Genomic DNA, 13,228 nt, shown 5'->3' with positions numbered 1-13,228 from the left:
GATGTGATCCCGGCCAGTGAGGGTGCCGGGCGCATGCACTGAAGATGAACCGGAGGCTGATGCCCATAGGATTGTATTGGTCATGCGCCGGATCTTGCGTCGAGGACAGTAGTAGCCGCCCAGCGAAGTAAATATTGATGAGCTGGGCGGCGCTTCAAAACGGCAGTTGGGGGCGGCTGGCTGGGCGCAAGTGGAGATGAAACGCCGCCCCTTGGGCAAATTGAAGACGATTCAAGCAGGTTATAAAACTTCAGTTTACTGTATTTATAAGGTGGACAGGGGGGATACTTAAATGATTCTAATATACTTTATAAGACCTGTATTGTCATATATATACCTAAATATGCTTATTGGACCTGTCAGTGTCCCTTTAAGGTCACCTTCTGGCTCCTGGAGACATACCACCAATACTCTACCCTCATTATCTACATATTGACTGAACTCTATGCATCAATTTTTTATGCACCAGTGTGATAACACCTGCCTTGCCCTGTATCGCTGGGGATCCAAAGACCTTCCCCACCCATAGATTAGACAGCCTATGGAAATCAGATTCTACAAGATGTGTCTCCTGTAATAAAGCAATATCAGCCACCAACCTTCTAAGATGTCTCAATATCATCATGCGCTTTTGCGGTGATCGCAAGCCTTTAACATTCCACGTGATCAACTTAACCATCGTATAAGCAATACAACCTCTTCCTTGTGCTTAAATTACTCATGGTGTTTCTTCTCTCTCCTACAATATTGGCAGACCTAAGCTTAAACTTCGAAAGAAAAAAAAACATGTCATGAGAACCTAGACAACTTAGAACACATAGAAATATCATATCGTGGACTTCGCCTTTTTCTGGCATCTTGCGATGCTCCACTTCCTCCCAGCATAGTAACTTTGGGGAAGACAATCAGGCTTCTCAAAATGTCCCATGAGGGCTCCTGTTCCTGCAATGGAGCGGCATAATGCGACGGGGCAGTACCTTAACGCCTGTTTCTTCTTTGGTCTTTCGCTCCAGAGGGTGTGACATCTCCGCCTCGTTTCGTTGATTGTGAGGATGCTTCCGGAGATTTTTTCTGGGTGGGTCCCTGGGTACCCCTGGATCTCTCCGCTGCTCTCCCACGATCCAGTTGATGTGATCCCTGGGCAAAGAAGGCCTTAGCCTCAGTCACTGAGTCAAAAGTCTTGTAAGAACCATCTGCCCATTTTGCGCGTAACACCGCCGGATACATTAATTGGAAGCGAATATTGCGTTGATACAGCGATGTACAGAGGGCGCTGAAGGCTCTACTGTGCTTTGTAACCGCCGCTGAGTAATCGCTGAAGAGCATGATTTTGTGCCCCTGGTATTTTAACGGTTCCTTTCGCGCCCTGTAAGATCTGAGGATCTCCTCCTTATCATTAAAGTCCAGATACTTCATTATTATCTGGCGCGGTCTGGGGGAATTTGCCCTGTGCCTATTATCGCCTTCTGCTGACACAAGAGGAGGACCCAGGCGATGCACCCGTTCCACCTTTTTCGGGGTGGCCGCAAGTCCCAAAGCTTTAGGTAATTCCACCTCACAGATGCGCTTGAGCTCTGCAGCCCGGACGCTTTCAGGTAGGCCCACGTAACGCAAATTGCTCCGGCGGGACCGATTTTCTAGATCGTCGACTTTGTCCCTCAGCTCTTCTACTGTGCGTTCAAGTGCAGCCACCTTATTATTTGTGGCGCTGAGATCCTCCTCCACACAGGCTGTGCGGTGTTCAAGCTCATCCAACCTATATCTCTGCTGTGTGAACGCTTCCTGCAGGTCTGACAGAGCTGCCTGAATTGTGGCTGACAGGGAGGCTTTTAAGTCAGGGGCTAAATGACTGGCTACTTCCAGCGCCAAACTTTTCATGTCAGCGGCTGGTGGCGAGTTTGTCCCAAACAAGTACTCCTGAGAGAGGGCTAGACGGGAGTCAGTGGATCTATTCCTCTGCTCCTCAGCGCTGTGCTGCGGCACCATCTTGAACACGCTGTTCACTTGCCTGTTGCCGGAGTCTTCACCGTCGTTCGGCTTTTTACCGCTCCGCAGAATGTACCCCCCATTGAAGCCCCAGTGGTATATTTTTGCCTTTTGAGTGCTTTTTTTTTCATGGTTACTTTTAAGCCACCATCCTATCTTTGTGATGTGTCTTTACACTTATTGCACCATATTAGGCCCCCAAAATACACTTTTATACAAAATAGACACCCAAGGTATTCAATGCTGGTTACATTTTAATAGTGGCACATTCCATTTTTTCTTCCTTTTGTTGTAAGATGTAAAAAAATAAATAAAAAGCAAAAAAAAATTTCAAGTTGCTGTTCATGTAACTGAAATGACAGCAGACACACTGCAAACTATTGAGAAAAAGCACCCCAATACCAAAGCAGTAAGCAATGCTGACTAAGAAGATACCCTACTTGTGTATTTAGCCCACTGTCCAGAAGTAAAGGTGTACATTTCTGCTTTAAAGTGGCATTTTTTCCCATAGTTCATTAGATACCAGCATGTTGTCTTTGCAATAACCCTATGCAGTAAAATCTTACAAATCCCCTAACATTACAGACTAAAATATACATGCCAGGGGTATATTTTTACATATTTGTCCACAGAGGAGCTACTAGACAACCAATAGAAGTGTTTTACCAGTGAAATGACCATGCTGATTGGTTGAATCTGAGTCTGAGACATTGTATGTTAAGCCTAGTTTCAACATACAGTACCCAGAAAAGACCATTGTAAATATTGTATCCTGAGGCCATTGTATCTTGAGGCATCACTGTATTACAAGTGGATATATTAATTAAAGCTAAATTATCTTAGTGGCTAACTGTAAAACTAATATATGTCTATATACTTATTTATAAGAATCCAATGAATGCACCTAATTAATTAGAAATATTAATTCTAATTAGAGCTAAATTAACCCTCAAAATAGCTTATCTGCCTAACTGTAATGAAGAAGATAGGGTACACGATATGTATGTGAGATGCATAACACTATCAGCGAACTCACTAGAGATAATTAGTATATATACTTTTTTATATATAGCTATATCACAACAAAAGCGAAATTAACACAATTTAAACTACAGCAATAAAATTAGAAGTAATAAAATTTCTACTTGTCTATGACACTAAAGTATATATTTATGGATAAATGTATTTATATAAATTTTTATATAATCTATATGAATCCTATGAATGAATGCAATAGAACTAATTAGTGTATGTGTGTGTGTGTGTATATATATATATATTTATATATTAGCACGGGTATATTTAATCTATTTCATTTAATGTATGTGTGTGTCGTTAAAAGATATCAACAGTATTCCCTATAACAGTGACATCTACAGTAACCCGCCCCTTTAACAGTGACCTCCACAGCCCCCCACCCCTTAAACTAACCCCCCACAGTACCAAGCCTCCTTAAAATGGGACCTCAACAGCAGCTCACCCCTTTAACTTTGACCTTTACAGCAGCCTGCCCCTTTAACAGTGAGTTCCACAGCACCCCAGCCCCTTGACAGTGACTTCCACAGGGGACCACCCCCTTAACAGTGACCTCTGCAGCACCCACGTCTTAAAACTGACCATAGGTTACAGTCCCCTTAACTGTGACCTCCACCATTCCCGGCCCCCTTAACAGAGACCTCCACAGTGACTGCCCCCTTAACAGAGACCTCCACAGTGACTGCCCCTTTAACAGAGACTGCCACAGTACCCTGCTCCCTTAACAGTGACCTCCACTGTACCCCGCTGCCTTAACAGTGACCTCACAGTATCCCGCTGCCCCTTTAATAGTGGCCTCCACAGTCCCCTCCTCCCTTAACAGTGACCTCCACAGTGCCCGCCCCTTTATCAGTGACCTCCACAGCGGCCTGCCTCCTTAACAGTAACATCCACAGTACGCCATCTTGTTAACAGTGATCTCCACAATACCTCGCCCCCTTAACACTAACTTTCTCAGAGCTCCGTTCCCTTAAAATATGATCTCCACAACACCCCGCTCGCTTTAACAGTGACCTCCACAGCGGCCGCCCCTTTATTAGTGACCTCCACAGTACCCCATCTCCTTAACAGTGATTTCCACAACACCCTGCCCCCTTAACAGTGACCTCTACAGCAATCTGCCCCTTAACACGGACCTCCATAGCGGACCGTCCCCTTAACTGTGACCTCCACAGCATCCTGCCCCTTAACTGTGACCTCCACAGCACTCCGCTCCCTTAACAGTGTCATCCACAGCGCCCTGCCCCTTTAAAGCTGACTTACAGCAGTGGAGAAAAATGGCTGGGTTGTTATGGAAACCTGGTGTAAAACTGTGTGTATGTGGAGACTAAGGCCCCTTTCACACGGGCGAGTATTCTGCGCGGATGCAATGCGTGAGTTGAACGCATTGCACCCGCACTGAATCCCGACCCATTCATTTCTATGGGGCTGTTCACATGAGCGGTGATTTTCACGCATCACTCGCAGCATGCTCCTCTTTGTGTCTTTTTCATGTAACGCAGGCCCCATAGAAATGAATGGGGTTGCGTGAAAATCGCAAGCATCCGCAAGCAAGTGCGGATGTGGTGCGATTTTCACGCACGGTTGCTAGGAGATGATCGGGATGGAGACCCGATCATTATTATTTTCCCTTATAACATGGTTATAAGGGAAAATAATAGTATTCTGAATACAGAATGCATAATAAAATAGCGCTGGAGGGGTTAAAAAAATAATAATAATAATTTAACTCACCTTAGTCCACTTGATCACGCAGCCCGGCTTCTCGTCTGTCTCCTTTGCTGAACAGGACCTGTGGTGAGCATTCATTGCAGGAACAGGACCTGTGGTGATGTCACTCCAGTCATCACATGATCTTTTACCATGGTGATATGAGGAGAAAGACCGGCAGGCTTTGTAGGTCATGTGATGGTCCCATATTTGCTTTTTTTTTAAATAGCTCAGGAACGGTACGTGCTAGAGAGCTGGGGCACGGTCTAAAACCTGGACACCTGATGTACCTGTATGCCAAATTTAGTGATTATAGGGTCCATTCACACATCCGTATGTTTTAATCCGCATCCGTTCCGCAAATTGCGGAACAGAATGCGGACCCATTCATTTCAAGGCCCTGCAGAAAATGCGCAAAGCACTCTGTGTGCTTTCCGCATCTGTCGTTCCATTATGCGGATCCGCAAAAAAGATAGAGCTTGTCCTACTTTTGTCCGCAAAATGCGGTCCGTCGTCTCATTGTTGTCAATGGGTCCTCAAAAATGCGGATGACATGTGGAATGCATGAATATGTCATCCTCAATTGCGGATCCGTTTACAGGAAATAGAAAAAAATTAAGGCCAGCCCCCTGTGACATGTGAGTCTGCTCCTAGGAAAATAGTGCTTGCAGGAGAGCAGTAGTGTTTGCAAGACCAGTAAAATCAGTAATCAGGCATCAGTATGTCTTTTGAAGTAGAAAAACTGATTCATTTAATCCAGGAGCGCCCATCCCTATGGGACACAAGAAGTGAAAGTTACCAGGACCGTGTGCAGAAGGATCGGTCATGGGGAGAGATTGGGAAGGAGCTGTGCCCTACTGCATGGGCATCAGGTGACTCAAAGAAAAGAGAAAATATCAGTGAGTAATGACATTTAAATGATATTTTTACCCACAAATCCTCATGTATGCCTCCCAAGAAATATGGACTGTAAGCGGGCCTATATGTCCTGGAACATGTTGGACCATCCGCAGTACTACTGTCCTGTACTAATATGATCATATGAGTACAGGGTAGAAGTACCGCAGGTAGCCCAATGTGCACAGCACACAATATATGCTAACTTTATTCCTAACTTAAATCAACCCCTCTTTGCAAATAATAGAATTTACTGCTCAGTGAATCTGTATATACTTTGTGCATTGCGTACTTTAAATAAACCCCCTCCTGCAATGCATTTTGCTACCTGTTGCTTAGCAACGGAGCTCAGTGCAGCTGCATCTGTATGTTCTTTTTGCATTGCATACTTTAAATGAATCCCCTCCTGCGATGCATTTTGCTACCTGTTGCATAGCAACGGAGCTCAGTGCATCTGTATGTACTTTTTACCTTAGATTATCAATCCTGTTCTGCCCATTCCTGAATGCACTATCCCTCTCTCACACGGAGCGTTATTCCCACTAGGGACATGCTCCTGTGAAATGGCTATTATATGTACATTTCTGTTTGTATATCAAAAATCTTATATGTTGTAAATATATATTTATATTTTTTTTTTTACAGTAAAAGCTATTAAAAAGCGATGGTATTCATGTTTGGACTAGTTTAGGAGAGAGCTCAACCAAAGACAACGGAGTGGTGATGGATCTCTTGTGAAAAAAAACATACTTTATTCATATTAAACCCCTTAGGCCCCTTTCACACGGGCGAGTATTCCGCGCGGATGCGATGCGTGAGTTGAACGCATTGCACCCGCACTGAATCATGACCCATTCATTTCTATGGGGCTGTGCACACGAGCGGTGATTTTCACGCATCACTTGTGCGTTGCGTGAAAATCGCAGCATGTTCTAAATTTTGCGTTTTTCACGCAACGCAGGTCCCATAGAAGTGAATGGGGTTGCGTGAAAATCGCAAGCAAGTGCAGATGCGGTGCGATTTTCACGCACGGTTGCTAGGTGACAATCGGGATGGGGACCCGATCATTATAAGGGAAAATAATAGCATTCTGAATACAGAATGCTAAGTAAAATAGGGCTGGAGGGGTTAAAAAAAATATATATATATTTTTTTAGCTCATCTTAGTCCATGGTGATGGATCATGTGATGAACGCAGTGACATCATCAAAGGTCCTATTGCTCACAGTTAAAGACAGAAGAGATGCCGGGCTGCGCGAACAAGTGGATTAAGGTGAGTTAAAAAAAATATATATATATTTTTTTTAACCCCTCCAGCCCTCCATTGTACTATGCATTCTGTATTCAGAATGCTATTATTTTCACTTATTACCATGTTATAAGGGAAAATAATACAATCTACAGAATACCGATCCCAAGTCCGAACTTCTGTGAAGAAGTTCGGGTTTGGGTACCAAACATGCGCGATTTTTCTCATGGGCGTGCAAAACGCATTACAATGTTTTGCACTCGCGCGGAAAAATCGCGCATGTTCCCGCAACGCACCCGCACCTTTTCCCGCAACGCCCGTGTGAAACCAGCCTTAGGGTTCTTTCACACGAGCGGATGCCGTGCGGGTAATCCGCTGCGTTAAAGAGTGCCAAGCCCTGTTCCGGCCAGCAAAGACATGGAGTATTAACATGATTAATAATGCTCCGTGCCTCTCTGATCTTTTTACTACAAAATCACAGTGAGATAAAGTTGTCACCGTGATTTTATAGTTTAAAGCTCACAGAGAGGCATGGAGCATTATCAGTCATGTTAATGCTCCGTGTCTCTGCTCTCCGGAATAGGTCTTGGCACTCTTTAACGCAGCGGATTACCCGCATGGTATCTGCTCGTGTGAAAGAGCCCTTAAAGGGACACTGACAGGCCCAAAAAGCATATTTAGGTATATATATGACAGTACAGGTCTTATAAAGTGTATTAGAAACATCTAAGTATCCCCCCTGTCCACCTTATAAATACAGTAAAATGAAGTTTTATAACCTGCTTGAATCGTGTTCAATCTGCCCAAGGGGCGGTGTTTCATCTCAACTTGCGCCCAGCCAGCCTCGCCCCAACTGCCGTTTGAAGCGCCGCCCAGCTCATCAATATTCACTTCGCTGGGCGGCTACTCTGAAGCGCTGCTCTGAACTGTGCCCGGCGCATGCGCATAAAGCAGAGGCTGCATCGGCCTCTGAGAATCAGACTGTGCGCAGGCGCGATGCGATCTCGGCCAGTGAGGGTGCCGGGCGCATGCACTGAAGATGGCCGGGGACACTAGTAGCCGCCCAGCGAAGTGAATATTGATGAGCTGGGCGGCGCTTCAAACGGCAGTTGTGGCGAGGCTGGCTGGGCGCAAGTTGAGATGAAACACCGCCCCTTGGGCAGATTGAACACGATTCAAGCAGGTTAAAAAACTTCATTTTACTGTATTTATAAGGTGGACAGGGGGGATACTTAGGCCGAGTTCACACGAACGTGTGTGACCCATGCCTGTGCTGCGGCCCGCAAATAGCGGGCCGCAATGCAAGATCGCCGGCCGTAGGTCAGCCGCATCGGATCGCGGACCCATTTACTTTAACGGGTCCGCGATCCGGCCGTTCCGCTAAAAGATAGGACTTGTTCTATCTTTTTGCGGAACTGAAGTACGGGACGTAACCCCACGGAGGCACTCCGTAGTGCTTCCGAGGGGTCCCGTCCCGTGCGGCCGTTCCGCGATTCCGGATTTGCGGACCCATTAAAGTGAATGGGTCCGCATCCGTGATGCGGAATTCACACAGAACTGTGGCTGTGTATTGCGGGCCGCGATTTGCGGGCCGCAATACGGCCACGGATCACACAAGTTCGTGTGAACTTAGCCTTAGATGATTCTAATACACTTTATAAGACCTGTACTGTCATATATATACCTAAATATGCTTTTTGGGCCTGTCAGTGTTCCTTTAAGCCAAGTTTGTGACAGTGATGATCAGAACCTTGTAATCTGTAAAAAAAAAAATATATATATATATATATATATACCCCCCACCCCCTTCCTGTTCAGGATGTCCGGCGGCGGCAGCATTCCCCCCTACAGCCCTCCACTCCCCCGCTGCAAGAGGATGGCCGAGCGGTGCTCAGTGTCAGCTGTAACATACAGCTGACGCTCTGCTTGAAACGGCCGACATCGTTGCTGGCACAGATATCGGCCGTTTAACCCCTTAGATAGCTATAGATAGAGATATATATATATATATATATATATATATATATATATATTATTTATACACCATTATACAGTGTACAGAAGTGTATAGTAGAACCATCAGACCCACTGGATCTTCAAGAACCAAGTGGTTCTGAGTTTATTAATTTGATTTTAAATGTTTAAATGTAGTAAATAAAAAATAAATAAATACAGGTATGATGTAATTGCAAATTTGCCCACCTTACATTTAAAATGGTATAAAAATAGATCTAAAAAGTCATATGTATGCAAAATTAGTATGGATATATATTTTAATATTTTATAATATATGTATTAAGGCTAAAGTATTGCTGTATTTGTGTGAGGGGAGGCTCCCTCTCACGGCATATAAGGCTCACCCCCATAGCCCACGTCGCGCGGCTCGTTGCTTTTCACCCGCCCACCCATTCCCCCTTTTTCAATTATCAGACTACTAAGGTGGCCCACTTTAGGCTACTTTTACGACAGCAGTTATGGCATAATTCTACTGCTTATTGTGGTAAGGGGGTCGTGGTAGGGCATGCGTTCTGATAGCCTATCCGAACACAAATAATATATATAATTTTAATATTTTAATTTGTATTTACAGCACAGTGGACAATCTCTCAGAAATTGGCGATTCTGAATCAAGACCACCAGAACTACCGCAAAATCCAGAGTTCTTATATCGGAGCAAGTTTCTGAGGCATCACAACCTCAAGAGCCTTCAGATCAGACCCAGGAGGATATAGGATTGCAGACAATTGAGGAGGAACAACCAGAAATATCTGCTGAGCGTGCCCCTGTTTCTGTTGCACCAGATATACGTTCTTCAGGCACACAAAGGAGTTGCCGTTGGATTCAGATATAGATTTTCGAACACACATAGATAGTCGTGTGCTCGAATATTTAAATCAAAATCAAGCTTTAAATAGGGAGGAAACTGCTTTAAAAAGCTTGGCACCGTGTGCCTGTGGAACGACAAACTAGATGCATATCAAATGTGGCAGCACTGATTGATTTATTTGCTGGGCCTGAAGAGCCTCAAGAGGTTGTGCATAGTATAGATAGAGCACGAGATCGGATGTTAAATTGGGTACAATATCCTCCTCCGGCTCGTTTTGCTTCACACGACCCACCCATTGTCCAACGTTATTCCAGTGAATATTGTGGCCCCTGTCAAACCGTTGGTCAAAGACCCAGCTCCCCTGGCCCATTTACCAGGGAATTATGTGATTTGTAAATAGTTTTTATTTCATATAATTTTTTTAAAGTAAACTGTTATATGTTTCTATGTCAATGTCTCTGAGTATTTGATATATATATATACATAGATAAATATATTATTTTTAAAACAAAGCAGATTGTCGGGAAGGTAGCATTCCTTCCCAAAAATCTGCTGATCACAGGTGCATTTACATTGCATCAATCTCCTCCAGCTCCCCACAGTAGAGAGAGGAACAAGTGCTTCCGTGATGTTTCTGTCAGTGCCTCCGCACCGCAAAAATTTAGAACTAGTTCTATTTTTTAACGGTGCAGACGGATCATGGACCCATTCAAGTTGAATGGGTCTCGATCTGTCCCGGCTGCCGCATGGCTGTTCCCTGTGCATTGGGGACCACAAATTGTATTCCCCAATGCACCGAACTGCCGCAAAACGTCTGGTTATGCTGATGTTATATACTTACCTTGTCTGCGAAGAAGTTTATTCTTTGTGGATTGCGGGCCTGATTACGCCTGGTGTTGTCCTTGTTCAAAGCTGAACCTAGACATATCCCATTTTTTGTTTATAAAAATGAGACTTCTTTGTGTTTAGCTGTGAACACAGACACCAATTTTAATTACCATTAACCCCTTAAGGATAGGGAAAGGAGCGCCGTGTGGTTTTTGGAAGGCAGATTTTGCTGGACTGGTTTATTTACACCATGTCCCATTTGAAGTCCCCCTGATGCACCCCTACAGTAGAAACTCCCTAAAAGTGACCCCATTTTGGAAACTACACCCCTCAAGGTATTCAAAACTGATCTTACAAATTATGTTAACCCTTTAGGTGCTCCACAAGAGTTATTGGCAAATGGAGATGAAGTTTCAGAATTTCAATTTCAATTTTGCCAAATTTTCAATTTTAATCCATTTTTTCCACTAACAAAGCAAGGGTTAACAGCCAAACTAAACTCTATATTCTTTGCCCTGACTCTGCGGTTTACAGAAACACCCCATATGTGGTCGTACGCTACTACACGGCAGGGCGTAGAGGGAAAGGAGCGCCGTGTGGTTTTTTGGAAGGCAGATTTTGATGGACTGGTTTATTTACACCATGTCCCACTTGAAGCCCCCCTGATGCACCCCTACCAGAAAAAAATTTGATTAAAATGGAAAATGTGCCAAAAATAGCTGTTTTGGCACCGTTTTTAATATTTTTTTTTGAACCGTGTTAATCTGGGGGGTTAGGTCATGGGGTATTTTTTATAGAGGAGATTCTTACGGACGCGACGATACCTAATATGTCTACTTTTTTACATTTATTTAGGTTTTACACTATATTATCCTTTTATAAAAAAAATTAATAAAGATTTTAGTATCTCCATAGTCAGTTTTTTTTTTTTTTTTGCCGATTATCTTAGGTAGGGGCTAATTTTTTTGCGGGATGAGGGGACGGTTTTATTGGCACTATTTTGTGGGCTATATGACTTTTTGATCGCTTGCTATTACACTTTTTGTTATGTAAGGTGACAAAAATACCTTTTTAGAGGAGATTCTTACGGACACGGCAATACCTAATATGTCTACTTTTTTTTAAAATTTATTTTAGTTTTACTAAATATCATTTTTGGAAAAAACATTTTTCAAGTCTGAGAACCATAATTTTTTTTCGATAGTCAGTGGCTAAATTGGGGAAGGGGGTTATAAATTTTGTACTCCATGGAAGTGTGGTACTCCCTGGAGCAACCAATAATGCAGAGGCCCGGATGATCGGGGCATGTGTCACACTGAGTGGTGGTGTCCTTTTGTATCCGCCTCCTGTCACACTCTGCACCTATTTTGGGTCCGTCCCTTCCTTCCAGTATGGGGGACCACACCTGGAAAGTGTTGGCCGGGGACGATCCGGGCGCCTCTAATTCCCGAGGTACTACCGCCTGCTCTTTCCCGGTCAGAAAAGATCAGGGCCTTGAGGACTGCCTCATAGAACTGAAGGCATTTCCCTGTGTTGCCAGAGCTCTGGGACAGTACAAAAGAGTTGTACGAGGCAACCTGCACCAAGTAGACCGCAACTTTTTTGTACCATGCCCGGGTGTTGCGCATGGCATTATATGGCTTGAGGACTTGATAAGAGAGCTCAACTCCTCCCATGTACCGATTGTAGTCGACGATACAATCGGGCTTGAGGACCGTTGCCGCTGTACCTCGCACAGGGACAGGAGTGATGCCGTTACCGTGAATTGTGGACAGTACAAGGACATCCCTCTTGTCCTTATATCTGACCAGCAGCAGGTTTCCACTGGTAAGGGCACAGGTCTCACCCCTGGGGACAGGTATCTGGATGGGGGTAGGTAGGGAGGCCGCGCTGAATTTTCTGCACGGTCCTACAAATGGACGTGGATCTGGCGGCGAGGGACTGGAACAAGGGGATACTAGTATAAAAGTTATCCATGTACAGGTGGTAACCCTTATCTAGCAGTGGGTGCATAAGGTCCCACACAAGTTTCCCGCTAACACCCAGAGTGGGGGGACATTCTGGTGGTTGAATACGGGAATCTCGCCCCTCGTACACACGAAACTTGTAAGTCTACCCTGAGGTACAATCACAAAGTTTGTACAGCTTCACGCCATACCTCGCCCGCTTAGAGGGAACATACTGGCGGAAAATGAGTCTCCCCTTGAAAGCAATGAGAGACTCATCAACCACGACCTCCCTTCCAGGTACATAGGCCTCCACAAATTTGGCCCCAAAGTGATCGATGACCGGCCTGATTTTGTAGAGGCGGTCATAGGCAGGATCACCTTGGGGGGGACATGCTGCATTATCTGCATAATGCAGGCATTTCCAGATGGCCTCAAACCGGGTACGTGTCATGGCCGTACTGTAGAGTGGGGTCTGGTAGAGGACGTCCCTTCTCCAGTACTGCCTGACACTAGGTTTTTTGACTAGGCCCATGTGCAGCACGAGGCCCCAAAATGTCCTCATCTCGGCTGCACTGACCGGAGTCCAGCCACCGGCCCTAGCCAAAAGGGAGCCGGGTGTTGAGCAATGAACTGTTGGGCGTACAGGTTCGTTTGCTCCACCATCAGATTTGCAAAGTGGTCACTGAAAAAAAGACTAAAGTATTCGTATTCAGTGAAGCCCACTGTGGAAATCTGGATTCCTGGTTG

The sequence above is a fragment of the Bufo bufo genome, chromosome 1 (genome assembly GCF_905171765.1).
Source record: "Bufo bufo chromosome 1, aBufBuf1.1, whole genome shotgun sequence".
NCBI classification, from domain to species: Eukaryota; Metazoa; Chordata; class Amphibia; order Anura; family Bufonidae; genus Bufo; species Bufo bufo.
Note: the sequence above shows the minus strand (reverse complement) of the source record.